We start from the raw sequence: 15,016 nt of genomic DNA, 5'->3' as shown, positions 1-15,016 counted from the left end.
CTGGATTGAAGACACCACCAATGTGTCCTGGAGCTCAGCTTCCCCAGAGACCCATCCTACTAGGGAAAGAGAGAGGCAGACTGGGAGTATGGACCGACCAGTCAACACCCATGTTCAGCGAGGAAGCAATTACAGAAGCGAGACCTTCTACCTTCTGCAACCCTCAATGACCCTGGGTCCATGCTCCCAGAGGGATAGAGAATGGGAAAGCTATCGGGGGAGGGGGTGGGATATGGAGATTGGGTGGTGGGAATTGTGTGGAGTTGTACCCCTCCTACCCTATGGTTTTGTTAATTAATCCTTTCTTAAATAAAAATAAATAAATAAATAAATAAATAAAAGAATTATAAAAAAAAAAAAGAAAGAAAAGAAAACACAAGTCGAACCTGAAATGGAATTGGAGTATTACACCAAAGTAAAAGACTCTGGGGTGGGTGGGTGGGTGGGGAGAATACAGGTCCATGAAAAATGATGAATGAAATAGTGGGGGTTGTATTGTTAAATGGGAATCTGGGGAATGTTATGCATGTAAAAAAAAAAAAAAAAGAAGAAGAAGAAGTAGAAACGCAAAGCAGAAATTGACTGAGTTTGGAGTATGGCACCAAAGTAAGAAAGCAGAAGTACACTAGAGTTTGCAGTGAGTACCTCCCTAATACTTCCTCTCCACTTTTCCAAGCTTTGGGTCCATGATTGCTCAACAATTTGTTTGGCTTTGTATGTTAACTCTCTTTTCAGTCACCAGGTTCCAGGTGTCATCAGGATGCCGGCCAGATTTCCCTGGATTGAAGACCCCACCAATATGTCCTGGAGCTCAGCTTCCCCAGAGACCCACCCTACTAGGGAAAGAGAGAGGCAGACTGGGAGTATGGACCGACCAGTCAACGCCCATGTTCAGCGGGGAAACAATTACAGAAGCCAGACCTTCTACCTTCTGCAACCCACAATGACCCTGGGTCCATGCTCCCAGAGGGATAGAGAATGGGAAAGCTATCGGGGGAGGGGTGGGATATGGAGATTGGGCGGTGGGAATTGTGTGGAGTTGTACCCCCTCCTACCCTATGGTTTTGTTAATTAATCCTTTCTTAAATAAAAAAATATATAAAAAAAAAAGAAACAGAAGGATGAATATGGGATGATCTCACTCTCAAGCTGAAGTTGAAAAACAAGATCAGAAAAGAAAACACAAGTAGAACCTGAAATGGAATTGGCGTTACTGCACCAAAGTAAAAGACTCTGGGGTGGGGAGAATACAGGTCCATGAAGGATGATAAATGACATAGTGGGGGTTGTATTGTTAAATGGGAATCTGGGGAATGTTATGCATGTACAAACTATTGTATTTACTGTTGAATGTAAAACATTAATTCCCCAATAAAGAAATAAATTTAAAAAAAAAAGTTTGCTAGTCTCTTGCCCTTATCCAGCTTTTCTAGTCCTTACTGTATCTGACACGGTTAGACTGAGAGTAATTGAGGGAAGTGGCATAGAGAGCAGGTGAAGAGGGTATCTAGGTTTAAGTAGAAAATATTTGATTAAGTACCTTATGGTGTCTTTTTTAGGTCTTTCTACTTGATTGCTGCACTTACTGAGTCACTGTAGACTATGCACACTTTCACTTTAAGATTATATATATATATATGTGTGTAAACATATATAATATATATTATATATAAGTATAGAAATTATATATATATATATATATATATATATATATATATATATATATATATATATATATGGCTTACCCCCAACTTATGGATACATGCCAACACCAATTGTTAGAGAAACTTTCTTATCCCCATGAGCGGTGTTAGCCCCTTTACTGTATGCAATGAGCCTGTACATGTGTGGGTTTCGTTCTGGGCTCTCTATCCTGTTCCATTGGTCCATGTGTTCATTTTTGTTCCAATTATCACACTGTTTTACCTACGATTGCTTTGTAATATAAACTGAAGTCAGGATTTTTTTTTTTTTTTCTTTTTTTACCAGAGCAGTGCTCAGCTCTGCCTTATGGTGGTGCACGGGATTGATTGAACCTAGGAATTTGGAGCCTCAGGCATGAGAGACTCTTTGCATAACCATTATGCTATCTATCCTCTGCCCTGAAGTCAGGAATTGTGATGCCTCTCTCCATTGTTCTTTTTCCTCAGGAGAGCTTTTGCTATTCGTGTTTGTTTTAGTTCCATATGAATATTTTGAGGGGAATCTGTAGGTAGCGCAGTGGGCTAAAGCGCATGTGGCGCAAAGTGCAAGGACCGGCCTAAGGATCCCAGTTCGAGCCCCCGGCTCCCCACCTGCAGGGGGGGGGGTCGATTCACAGGTGGTGAAGCAGGTCTGCAGGTGTCTTTCTCTCCCCCCTCTCTCTGTCTTCCCCTCTTCTCTCCATTTCTTTCTGTCCCATCTGACGACAGCATCAATAACAATAATAACTACAACAAGATTTTTTAAAAAAAGGGCAACAAAAAGGAATATATATAAAGAGATAGATAGGGAATATTTTGGGTAAATTGTTGAATTTCCTTGAAATATGTCATTGGGATTTTAATAGGGATTGCATTGAATCTATGATGGCTTTGGGCAGGATTGCCATTTTAAGGATATTTATTCTTCCAACCCACAACCCAGGAACAGGGGTATTTTGTTTGTTGCTTTTTGTTTTTACCAGAGCACTGCTCAGCTGTGGTTTAGGGTGGTGCAGGGGAGGGAACCTGGGATTTTGGAGCCTCAGGCACTGGAGTCTCTGTATAACCATAATGCTATCTACCCCCACCCCATGTGCTTCCATTTCTTTGCATCATCCTCTCTTTCTTTTAACAATGTCTGATAGTTTTCATTGAAAGGGTCCTTCACCTCCTTTGTTAGATTTACTCCTAGGTATTTTATCTTTTGGGATTTAACTGTAAATGGGATTGCTTCCTTGAGTCCTTGAGTTCCCTTTCTTCTAGCCCATCTTTTTTTTTTAATATATATAAAGAAAATGTCACAGAGGGGCCAGGTAGCGGTGCACAAGATTAAGCGCACACATTACAGTGTGCAAGGACATGGGTTCAAGGCCCTTGTCCCCACCCGCAGGGGGAAAGCTTCACGAGTGGTGAAGCAGGACTGCAGCTGTTTACTCTGTCTCCTTTCTCTCTCTCTCTCTCTCTCTCTCTCTGTCTCTCTCTCTGTCTCTCTTCCCCTCCCCTCTCAATTTCTGTCTCTGATCCAATAATAAATAAATAAATAATTTAAAAATGTTAAAAAAGAAAGAAAGAAATGCCACAGATACATGTGGGTATAGATTTTGTAACCTGCTACTTTACTGAATGTATGGATGATTTTTTTCTTTTTTGGACAGTTTCTGGGGGTCCTCAAGGTATAACAGCATATATCATCTACCAATAATGATAATTTAACTCCATCCTTTCCCATCTGAATTCCTGTAAGATCTCTTTCTTGCCTGATTGCGATGGTGAGGACTTCCAGGACTACACTGAATTGAAGTGAGAGGCTTGACCTTTGTATTCCCAGGGAGCTGTCCTCCCAGCTACTTACTATGCCTCACTGGACAGAGCTGTGCTGTGTGGCCACCTCTAGCTGCCCAGAAAATGGCCTGTTTTAGCTGAGCGTGTGGGAACTCTGGACAAAAGCAGCTTCTGTTAGAAAGGAGTGGCTGCTGGACACTGAGCGATCTGTGGAAACCTCCTTCCAGACTGCATGAGGACTGAGACCTTGAGAATGAGTACAGCCCACGCCAGAAGCCCTGCAGCCCCTCATCACCAGCCAGGGCTGGAGATGAGCTTGCCTGGGACTTACTGAGACCTTTGTTTTTCCCATCGCAAAGTGAATACAATGAGGGGGCCGCAGGCTGAGGAGAGTCCTAACAGACAGATAGGAACAGGTGTAGGAGGGTGGTGATCAATGACCATCCCTGAGTGATCAATGACCATCCCTGAGTCAGTGAACTTGGGAGACCTCGATAATAGACAGATACTCAGCATGGTGAAACGCAGTATCATCAGTGAAGGAAAGGCCCTTGCTGGCATGCTGGCCTCTATTTAGTCATTATCATTATTGCTGTTAAACACAGGATCAGGAACAAGGAGAGAGAACCAGAGCATCCCTTGACAAGTGTGATGCAGGGAATCAGTCAGGTCCTCTAGCTTTTCAGTGCCAAACTCAAGCCACCACACAGCAGGAGGCAGCCCCTGTCCCTGGTCTTAAAATATATGGCAGAGCGAACCTCTTGTGTATTCCTTGGGACTATTCCTGTAGGCCATGAGAGCCAGCGTCGTGATTGCTGACCCTAAGTCCTTTAGAGGACAAGAGTTGATGGGGCCAGGCGGTGGTGCAACTGGTTAAGCACACCCATGACAGTGTGCAAAGATCCAGGTTCAAGCCCCTGGTCCCCACACTGCAGGGGGGGGAATGCTTCACAAGTGCTGAAGCAGGGATGCAGGCCGTCCTCTCTCACTCTGAATTTCTCTCTGTCCATATCCAATAATAAATAGGGACGGGGGGAAGAAAAGGAAACTTTAATGTTTGAGGAGAGCCTTATGGCAGCCTGGCCTTCACTGTATGCGTAGTGGGAAGCCAAACCCATGCCAGAAACAGTGCTTCTGCAGCGGGTTGTAGCAAGTGGACTAACCCATATTGGTGGTATGGTATGGTATGGTATGGTATGGTATGGTATGGTATGGTATGGTATGGTATGGTATGGTATGGTACCTACATGTCTCTGTCTGTCCTGAAATCTCTTCAATTTCACAGCTGAGAGCCTCTAAAACACACTCAGCCGCTCCCAGCTGCTTCTAAAGTCGCCAAGCTATCGACATTACAGCTCAACACGCTAACAGTCCTTGTGCTAGAGCCCAGCACAAAGCACGATGCAGAAACGGATTCTCTTTTTTTTTTTTTCAAATTTTTTTTTTCAAAAAATTTTTTTTTTAATTTAAGAAAGGATTAATTAACAAAACCATAGGGTAGGAGGGGTACAACTCCACACAATTCCCACCGCCCAATCTCCATATCCCACCCCCTCCCCCGATAGCTTTCCCATTCTCTATCCCTCTGGGAGCATGGACCCAGGGTCATTGTGGGTTGCAGAAGGTAGAAGGTCTCGCTTCTGTAATTGCTTCTTCGCTGAACATGGGCGTTGACTGGTCGGTCCATACTCCCAGTCTGCCTCTCTCTTTCCCTAGTAGGATGGGTCTCTGGGGAAGCTGAGCTCCAGGACACATTGGTGGTGTCTTCAATCCAGGGAAGTCTGGAGTATTACACCAAAGTAAAAGACTCTGGGGTGGGTGGGTGGGTGGGGAGAATACAGGTCCATGAAAAATGATGAATGAAATAGTGGGGGTTGTATTGCTAAATGGGAATCTGGGGAATGTTATGCATGTAAAAAAAAAAAAAAAAAAAAAAAGAAGTAGAAACGCAAAGCAGAAATTGACTGAGTTTGGAGTATGGCACCAAAGTAAGAAAGCAGAAGTATACTAGAGTTAGCAGTGAGTACCTCCCTAATACTTCCTCTCCACTTTTCCAAGCTTTGGGTCCATGATTGCTCAACAATTTGTTTGGCTTTGTATGTTAACTCTCTTTTCAGTCACCAGGTTCCAGGTGTCATCAGGATGCCGGCCAGACTTCCCTGGATTGAAGACACCACCAATGTGTCCTGGAGCTCAGCTTCCCCAGAGACCCATCCTACTAGGGAAAGAGAGAGGCAGACTGGGAGGACCGACCAGTCAACGCCCATGTTCAGCGAGGAAGCAATTACAGAAGCGAGACCTTCTACCTTCTGCAACCCACAATGACCCTGGGTCCATGCTCCCAGAGGGATAGAGAATGGGAAAGCTATCGGGGGAGGGGGTGGGATATGGAGATTGGGTGGTGGGAATTGTGTGGAATTGTACCTTCCTACCCTATGGTTTTGTTAATTAATCCTTTCTTAAATAAAAATAAATAAATAAATAAAAAGAAAAAGGAGGGGAAAACAGGGGGAGAGAAAAAAAAAATAAAAAATTTGTTTGGCTTTGTATGTTAACTCTCTTTTCAGTCACCAGGTGTCATCAGGATGCCGGCCAGACTTCCCTGGATTGAAGACGGATTCTCTTTTCTTTGAGAACAAGCTTATCAGGGGAGAGCGCGAACGCAGTCCCCCACTACCACAAATTATGCAGTCGAGTTTCCCACATTTGGGGAAATCGCAGGGGTCAGCACATCCGGAGTGCAATGGATAAGCCTCGCCCTGGGAAAACCACCTTCGTGATCATGGTATCTCCCCTGCCAGGTAAGTATGAGTTGCACAGCCCGCCCGCAAACACCACAGCACCGCCGCCTCACTCTCAACAAACGCTCACTTTGCTCAGCCACCGTCTCACCCTCCTCCCCACCAGTGCCCGCTCCCCACACACTCTGCGTAGGAGGCCTTTGTCGCCCGGGGGATGCTCCCGTCTCCACGTGCACGCACCACACCGCCCCCTACCCCCGTGGAGCTGGACCAGCCTCCTCTGCGCGCCTTCATCTGCATAAGGACGCGCCTCCCCCCCCACCCCCAACCCCCGACAACCGGGTGCTCCAGCCTTTCTGCCTCGGCCCACACCGGCGCGCTGATAGCAAAGCCTCCCAGCGCGCCGCCCCTGGTGCGGCCTCCGGGCTACTGCAAGCCGGCAACTGAGTGCCTGTCCTGCTCCCCAGCAGTAGATTCAGGACTGCTGCTGCTTCCTCCTCACTGAATAATCTCAATGCACTGTTACTGGAGGAGGGAGGGAAAAAGCACCGAGAAACCGAACGCACACTGACAGCATCTGCCTCACCAGTTGTCATCGACAACAGCTGTTTGAACAACTTGTGTCCTTTCCTCTTTTTCAAATTGATTTTCTATTTTAAAGATCTATTTTAAAGATCCTGTGTGCAAGGACCCAGGCTCAAGCCCTTGGTCCTCATCTGCAGGGAAAAAGCTTCATAAGTGGTGAAGCACGGCTGCAGGTTACCAGCCACTTCATCTATCCTTAGGCTCCTCTCTGTCCATGAGCCACACATGTTTGCACTTACCAGTATTTCAGTGGGTTCCTGAAGTCTTTCCAGTCCTGCCTTGTAGCATCCCAAGTGATCTCCTTTGGTATTCCTAGTTGACCCAGGAGAGGAGAGGATAGGAGAGAAATACAGCTGCTGCTGCTCCGTAGCCCTGCTCTGGAAGTCTAAATAAATCTTTATAAGAAAAAAAGTGGGGGGAGTTGGGCGGTTAAGCGCAGGTGGCGCAAAGTCCAAGGACTGGCATAAAGGAACCGGTTCAGGCCCCTGGCTCCTCTGTCTTCCCCTCCTCTCTCCATTTCTCTCTGTCTTATCCAACAACAACGATATCAATAACAACAACAATAAAACAAGGGCAACAAAAGGGTATATAAATAAATAAATAAATATTAAAAAGTAAGTAAATAAAGAAAAAAAGTGGGGTAGGTCATGGTGCACCTGGTTAAGTGTACACATTACAGTGTGAAAGGATGCAGGTATAAGCAACTGGTCCTCGTGTGTAGGAGGAAATCTTCCTGAGAAGTGAAGATGAGTCTGAGAAGATAGTGAAGTCTATGTATAGGAAACCTATAGCCAACATCATACTCAATGGTGAAAAACTGGAAGCATTTCCCCTCATATCAGGTACTAGACAAGGCTGCCCACTGTCACCATTACTATTCAACATAGTGTTGGAAGTTCTTGCCATAGCAATACAGCATGAACAGTCAGAAGCACCCTAAATGGAATTTTGAAGAGCTTTTTGGACTAGGACGCCCTCCGGGGACTCATGATACTACTTGGTGAGATCTGTTTCGTAAGAGAGTGATTTAAATTACTAAATTTTGTTTGACATTGACTTAAAAAAAAAATGCTGGACACAGCCATGATTTCTAGAGACATCCAGAAACAATCCAAAAAATTGTTTTTTCCCTCCTTTGATTTCTTTTTTGTCTTGGCATAAATCTGAAACGTTTAATCCTGAAATGGTATGAGTTATGGGCGGGGCAGATAGTGCAATGATTATGTTAATTATTCTCATGCCTGAGGCTTTTAACCTTGATTCTTCTGTTTACCTTTCCACATTTTATTGAGTTTAAACTGTTTAAACAACCTTAAAATCATACTAGAAAGGACTTCCAATTATAATGGAGTTATCAATTATAGTAAACTTCTAATCTGCTACAAGTTTTGTTTGACAAGTAAGTGAATTTCAGCTGTCAAGCCTTCACATGAAAAAGCATCTACTCAAATGGAATTCCTGGAAATCCATTTGGATCCTGTTCTCTGACATTGCCCACAAGATGGAATGACTACAACACACCCCCAGAAACCAATGATGTGACCTGACACGACCTGAAGAAACAGATTCACAGACTCCAAAGACCACTCTCTACAGAAAAGCAGAATTCTGGTGGCTGACATTCCCCATCGAGACAGACATGCAGCGTTTCATCCCTTGGCATTTTCCTCCATGGTCATCTACTTTGGACTGACACCTCCATCGGACTTACTGGTACACGCTGCTGTGTTTCTCAAAGACTAACTTCAGCCAATTGCCTTGAGACTTTATAGACCATGTCCCCTTGCCTGCAGGCTCTGTCCCCAGAGGTAGAAAACTCCCCCTCTTAATTAGGTTATGCCCACAGAGGCAGGAAACGCCCTTTGAGGCAAAAGATGCCCCCAGAGGCATGAAGCGCTCTCAGAGGCAAGAAATGCCCTTTCGCCTGCTAGGCCTTGCCCTTTGAGGCAAGAAACATTCCCCTTGGCATCACACTGGTTATTGCTGCTCGCCTATTTTGTTTTCCATGTCTTATGCCAGTTCTTTTGAAAACGCCTGTATGATATAGGTTTCTGTTCACCCCACAATCCTGATACTATGGCCATTAGTTAAAAAGAAAGGGGGAATTGTTGGTATGCTTCTAAAAACCCCTTCTGTTTCATTAGTTTAATCCCCCCTGCTTAACACTATTCTATTTACATAACCACTTCATTCTATTTACATAACCACTGTTAACAAGCACCACACTCCCTCCAGGACATTGGTGGTTTAGTGGTAGAATTCTTGCCTGCTCCGCCCCCTCTCCTTGTCATACCCTGATTTTCACCAGTCACTTTTCTCTCCACCCTCTCTGCGTCACATCCTTTTCCCACCCTACTGGGTTAGTATATTTATAAGGACAAGATTGTAGTTTTTAGTTTAGCTTAGCTCGGCTTAGATTGCGCTGCGTCCTGCATGAATAAAGAGATACTGCATACAACCCAGCCATGAGTCCCAGGTCATCTGTTACCCGCCCCTGAAGCCAGCCTGTCAAAAACAACAAACATGGAATATCTTTCCACTTCTTTGTGTCTTTTTCTATTTCCTTGAGTCATGACTTATAAGTTTCAGTATACAAGTCTTGCACTTGTTTGGTTAGGTTTATTCCTAGATATTTTATTGTTCTTGTTGCTATAGTAAAAAGGAATTGATTTCTGGATTTCATGTTCTTCTTAGTGTTTGCATAGAGGAATGCCACTGACTTTTGAATGTTAAATTTGTAGCCTGACACCTTACTGTATTTCCTGATGATTTCCAAAAGCTTCTTGTTGGATTCTTTAGTTTTTTTCTATGTATACTATCATGTCATCTGCAAATAGGGAGAGTTTGACTTCTTCTCTTCCAATCTGTATCCCTTTAATTCCTTGCTCTTGCCTGATTGCTATGGCAAGAACTTCCAACACTATGTTGAATAGTAATGGTGACAGTGGGCAGCCTTGTCTAGTACCTGATATGAGGGGAAATGCTTCCAGTTTTTCACCATTGAGTATGATGTTGGCTATAGGTTTCCTATACATAGACTTCACTATCTTCTCAGACTCATCTTCACTTCTCAGGAAGATTTCCTCCTACACACGAGGACCAGTTGCTTATACCTGCATCCTTTCACACTGTAATGTGTACACTTAACCAGGTGCACCATGACCTACCCCACTTTTTTTCTTTATTTACTTACTTTTTAATATTTATTTATTTATTTATATACCCTTTTGTTGCCCTTGTTTTATTGTTGTTGTTATTGATATCGTTGTTGTTGGATAAGACAGAGAGAAATGGAGAGAGGAGGGGAAGACAGAGGAGCCAGGGGCCTGAACCGGTTCCTTTATGCCAGTCCTTGGACTTTGCGCCACCTGCGCTTAACCGCCCAACTCCCCCCACTTTTTTTCTTATAAAGATTTATTTAGACTTCCAGAGCAGGGCTACGGAGCAGCAGCAGCTGTATTTCTCTCCTATCCTCTCCTCTCCTGGGTCAACTAGGAATACCAAAGGAGATCACTTGGGATGCTACAAGGCAGGACTGGAAAGACTTCAGGAACCCACTGAAATACTGGTAAGTGCAAACATGTGTGGCTCATGGACAGAGAGGAGCCTAAGGATAGATGAAGTGGCTGGTAACCTGCAGCCGTGCTTCACCACTTATGAAGCTTTTTCCCTGCAGATGAGGACCAAGGGCTTGAGCCTGGGTCCTTGCACACAGGATCTTTAAAATAGATCTTTAAAATAGAAAATCAATTTGAAAAAGAGGAAAGGACACAAGTTGTTCAAACAGCTGTTGTCGATGACAACTGGTGAGGCAGATGCTGTCAGTGTGCGTTCGGTTTCTCGGTGCTTTTTCCCTCCCTCCTCCAGTAACAGTGCATTGAGATTATTCAGTGAGGAGGAAGCAGCAGCAGTCCTGAATCTACTGCTGGGGAGCAGGACAGGCACTCAGTTGCCGGCTTGCAGTAGCCCGGAGGCCGCACCAGGGGCGGCGCGCTGGGAGGCTTTGCTATCAGCGCGCCGGTGTGGGCCGAGGCAGAAAGGCTGGAGCACCCGGTTGTCGGGGGTTGGGGGTGGGGGGGGAGGCGCGTCCTTATGCAGATGAAGGCGCGCAGAGGAGGCTGGTCCAGCTCCACGGGGGTAGGGGGCGGTGTGGTGCGTGCACGTGGAGACGGGAGCATCCCCCGGGCGACAAAGGCCTCCTACGCAGAGTGTGTGGGGAGCGGGCACTGGTGGGGAGGAGGGTGAGACGGTGGCTGAGCAAAGTGAGCGTTTGTTGAGAGTGAGGCGGCGGTGCTGTGGTGTTTGCGGGCGGGCTGTGCAACTCATACTTACCTGGCAGGGGAGATACCATGATCACGAAGGTGGTTTTCCCAGGGCGAGGCTTATCCATTGCACTCCGGATGTGCTGACCCCTGCGATTTCCCCAAATGTGGGAAACTCGACTGCATAATTTGTGGTAGTGGGGGACTGCGTTCGCGCTCTCCCCTGATAAGCTTGTTCTCAAAGAAAAGAGAATCCGTCTTCAATCCAGGGAAGTCTGGCCGGCATCCTGAATGACACCTGGTGACTGAAAAGAGAGTTAACATACAAAGCCAAACAAATTTTTTATTTTTTTTTTCTCTCCCCCTGTTTTCCCCTCCTTTTTCTTTTTATTTATTTATTTATTTTTATTTAAGAAAGGATTAATTAACAAAACCATAGGGTAGGAAGGTACAATTCCACACAATTCCCACCACCCAATCTCCATATCCCACCCCCTCCCCCGATAGCTTTCCCATTCTCTATCCCTCTGGGAGCATGGACCCAGGGTCATTGTGGGTTGCAGAAGGTAGAAGGTCTCGCTTCTGTAATTGCTTCCTCGCTGAACATGGGCGTTGACTGGTCGGTCCTCCCAGTCTGCCTCTCTCTTTCCCTAGTAGGATGGGTCTCTGGGGAAGCTGAGCTCCAGGACACATTGGTGGTGTCTTCAATCCAGGGAAGTCTGGCCGGCATCCTGATGACACCTGGAACCTGGTGACTGAAAAGAGAGTTAACATACAAAGCCAAACAAATTGTTGAGCAATCATGGACCCAAAGCTTGGAAAAGTGGAGAGGAAGTATTAGGGAGGTACTCACTGCTAACTCTAGTATACTTCTGCTTTCTTACTTTGGTGCCATACTCCAAACTCAGTCAATTTCTGCTTTGCGTTTCTACTTCTTTTTTTTTTTTTTTTTTTTTTTTACATGCATAACATTCCCCAGATTCCCATTTAGCAATACAACCCCCACTATTTCATTCATCATTTTTCATGGACCTGTATTCTCCCCACCCACCCACCCACCCCAGAGTCTTTTACTTTGGTGTAATACTCCAGACTTCCCTGGATTGAAGACACCACCAATGTGTCCTGGAGCTCAGCTTCCCCAGAGACCCATCCTACTAGGGAAAGAGAGAGGCAGACTGGGAGTATGGACCGACCAGTCAACGCCCATGTTCAGCGAAGAAGCAATTACAGAAGCGAGACCTTCTACCTTCTGCAACCCACAATGACCCTGGGTCCATGCTCCCAGAGGGATAGAGAATGGGAAAGCTATCGGGGGAGGGGGTGGGATATGGAGATTGGGCGGTGGGAATTGTGTGGAGTTGTACCCCTCCTACCCTATGGTTTTGTTAATTAATCCTTTCTTAAATTAAAAAAAAAATTTTTTGAAAAAAAAAATTTGAAAAAAAAAAAAAGAGAATCCGTTTCTGCATCGTGCTTTGTGCTGGGCTCTAGCACAAGGACTGTTAGCGTGTTGAGCTGTAATGTCGATAGCTTGGCGACTTTAGAAGCAGCTGGGAGCGGCTGAGTGTGTTTTAGAGGCTCTCAGCTGTGAAATTGAAGAGATTTCAGGACAGACAGAGACATGTAGGTACCATACCATACCATACCATACCATACCATACCATACCATACCATACCACCAATATGGGTTAGTCCACTTGCTACAACCCGCTGCAGAAGCACTGTTTCTGGCATGGGTTTGGCTTCCCACTACGCATACAGTGAAGGCCAGGCTGCCATAAGGCTCTCCTCAAACATTAAAGTTTCCTTTTCTTCCCCCCGTCCCTATTTATTATTGGATATGGACAGAGAGAAATTCAGAGTGAGAGAGGACGGCCTGCATCCCTGCTTCAGCACTTGTGAAGCATTCCCCCCCCTGCAGTGTGGGGACCAGGGGCTTGAACCTGGATCTTTGCACACTGTCATGGGTGTGCTTAACCAGTTGCACCACCGCCTGGCCCCATCAACTCTTGTCCTCTAAAGGACTTAGGGTCAGCAATCACGACGCTGGCTCTCATGGCCTACAGGAATAGTCCCAAGGAATACACAAGAGGTTCGCTCTGCCATATATTTTAAGACCAGGGACAGGGGCTGCCTCCTGCTGTGTGGTGGCTTGAGTTTGGCACTGAAAAGCTAGAGGACCTGACTGATTCCCTGCATCACACTTGTCAAGGGATGCTCTGGTTCTCTCTCCTTGTTCCTGATCCTGTGTTTAACAGCAATAATGATAATGACTAAATAGAGGCCAGCATGCCAGCAAGGGCCTTTCCTTCACTGATGATACTGCGTTTCACCATGCTGAGTATCTGTCTATTATCGAGGTCTCCCAAGTTCACTGACTCAGGGATGGTCATTGATCACTCAGGGATGGTCATTGATCACCACCCTCCTACACCTGTTCCTATCTGTCTGTTAGGACTCTCCTCAGCCTGCGGCCCCCTCATTGTATTCACTTTGCGATGGGAAAAACAAAGGTCTCAGTAAGTCCCAGGCAAGCTCATCTCCAGCCCTGGCTGGTGATGAGGGGCTGCAGGGCTTCTGGCGTGGGCTGTACTCATTCTCAAGGTCTCAGTCCTCATGCAGTCTGGAAGGAGGTTTCCACAGATCGCTCAGTGTCCAGCAGCCACTCCTTTCTAACAGAAGCTGCTTTTGTCCAGAGTTCCCACACGCTCAGCTAAAACAGGCCATTTTCTGGGCAGCTAGAGGTGGCCACACAGCACAGCTCTGTCCAGTGAGGCATAGTAAGTAGCTGGGAGGACAGCTCCCTGGGAATACAAAGGTCAAGCCTCTCACTTCAATTCAGTGTAGTCCTGGAAGTCCTCACCATCGCAATCAGGCAAGAAAGAGATCTTACAGGAATTCAGATGGGAAAGGATGGAGTTAAATTATCATTATTGGTAGATGATATATGCTGTTATACCTTGAGGACCCCCAGAAACTGTCCAAAAAAGAAAAAAATCATCCATACATTCAGTAAAGTAGCAGGTTACAAAATCTATACCCACATGTATCTGTGGCATTTCTTTCTTTCTTTTTTAACATTTTTAAATTATTTATTTATTTATTATTGGATCAGAGACAGAAATTGAGAGGGGAGGGGAAGAGAGACAGAGAGAGAGACAGAGAGAGAGAGAGAGAGAGAGAGAGAAAGGAGACAGAGTAAACAGCTGCAGTCCTGCTTCACCACTCGTGAAGCTTTCCCCCTGCGGGTGGGGACAAGGGCCTTGAACCCATGTCCTTGCACACTGTAATGTGTGCGCTTAATCTTGTGCACCGCTACCTGGCCCCTCTGTGACATTTTCTTTATATATATTAAAAAAAAAAGATGGGCTAGAAGAAAGGGAACTCAAGGACTCAAGGAAGCAATCCCATTTACAGTTAAATCCCAAAAGATAAAATACCTAGGAGTAAATCTAACAAAGGAGGTGAAGGACCCTTTCAATGAAAACTATCAGACATTGTTAAAAGAAAGAGAGGATGATGCAAAGAAATGGAAGCACATGGGGTGGGGGTAGATAGCATTATGGTTATACAGAGACTCCAGTGCCTGAGGCTCCAAAATCCCAGGTTCCCTCCCCTGCACCACCCTAAACCACAGCTGAGCAGTGCTCTGGTAAAAACAAAAAGCAACAAACAAAATACCCCTGTTCCTGGGTTGTGGGTTGGAAGAATAAATATCCTTAAAATGGCAATCCTGCCCAAAGCCATCATAGATTCAATGCAATCCCTATTAAAATCCCAATGACATATTTCAAGGAAATTCAACAATTTACCCAAAATATTCCCTATCTATCTCTTTATATATATTCCTTTTTGTTGCCCTTTTTTTAAAAAATCTTGTTGTAGTTATTATTGTTATTGATGCTGTCGTCAGATGGGACAGAAAGAAATGGAGAGAAGAGGGGAAGACAGAGAGAGGGGG

General features: G+C 45.4%; 2 non-coding genes across 2 annotated transcripts; one reads left to right on the top strand and one right to left on the bottom strand.

Annotated features, from left to right (window-relative positions):
* Positions 1-6,109: 6,109 nt before the first annotated feature.
* On the bottom strand, positions 6,110-6,273 carry LOC132533670 (U1 spliceosomal RNA). Its single transcript, XR_009545520.1, has one exon. It is a non-coding gene; the product is annotated as a U1 spliceosomal RNA (small nuclear RNA).
* Positions 6,274-11,114: 4,841 nt separating this feature from the next.
* On the top strand, positions 11,115-11,278 carry LOC132533669 (U1 spliceosomal RNA). Its single transcript, XR_009545519.1, has one exon. It is a non-coding gene; the product is annotated as a U1 spliceosomal RNA (small nuclear RNA).
* The last annotated feature ends 3,738 nt before the right edge of the window (positions 11,279-15,016 follow it).

The sequence above is a fragment of the Erinaceus europaeus genome, chromosome 16 (assembly GCF_950295315.1).
Source record: "Erinaceus europaeus chromosome 16, mEriEur2.1, whole genome shotgun sequence".
Classification (NCBI taxonomy): domain Eukaryota; kingdom Metazoa; phylum Chordata; class Mammalia; order Eulipotyphla; family Erinaceidae; genus Erinaceus; species Erinaceus europaeus.
The sequence above is the reverse complement of the archived record's forward strand: the minus strand, read 5'-3'. Positions and strand labels throughout refer to the sequence as shown.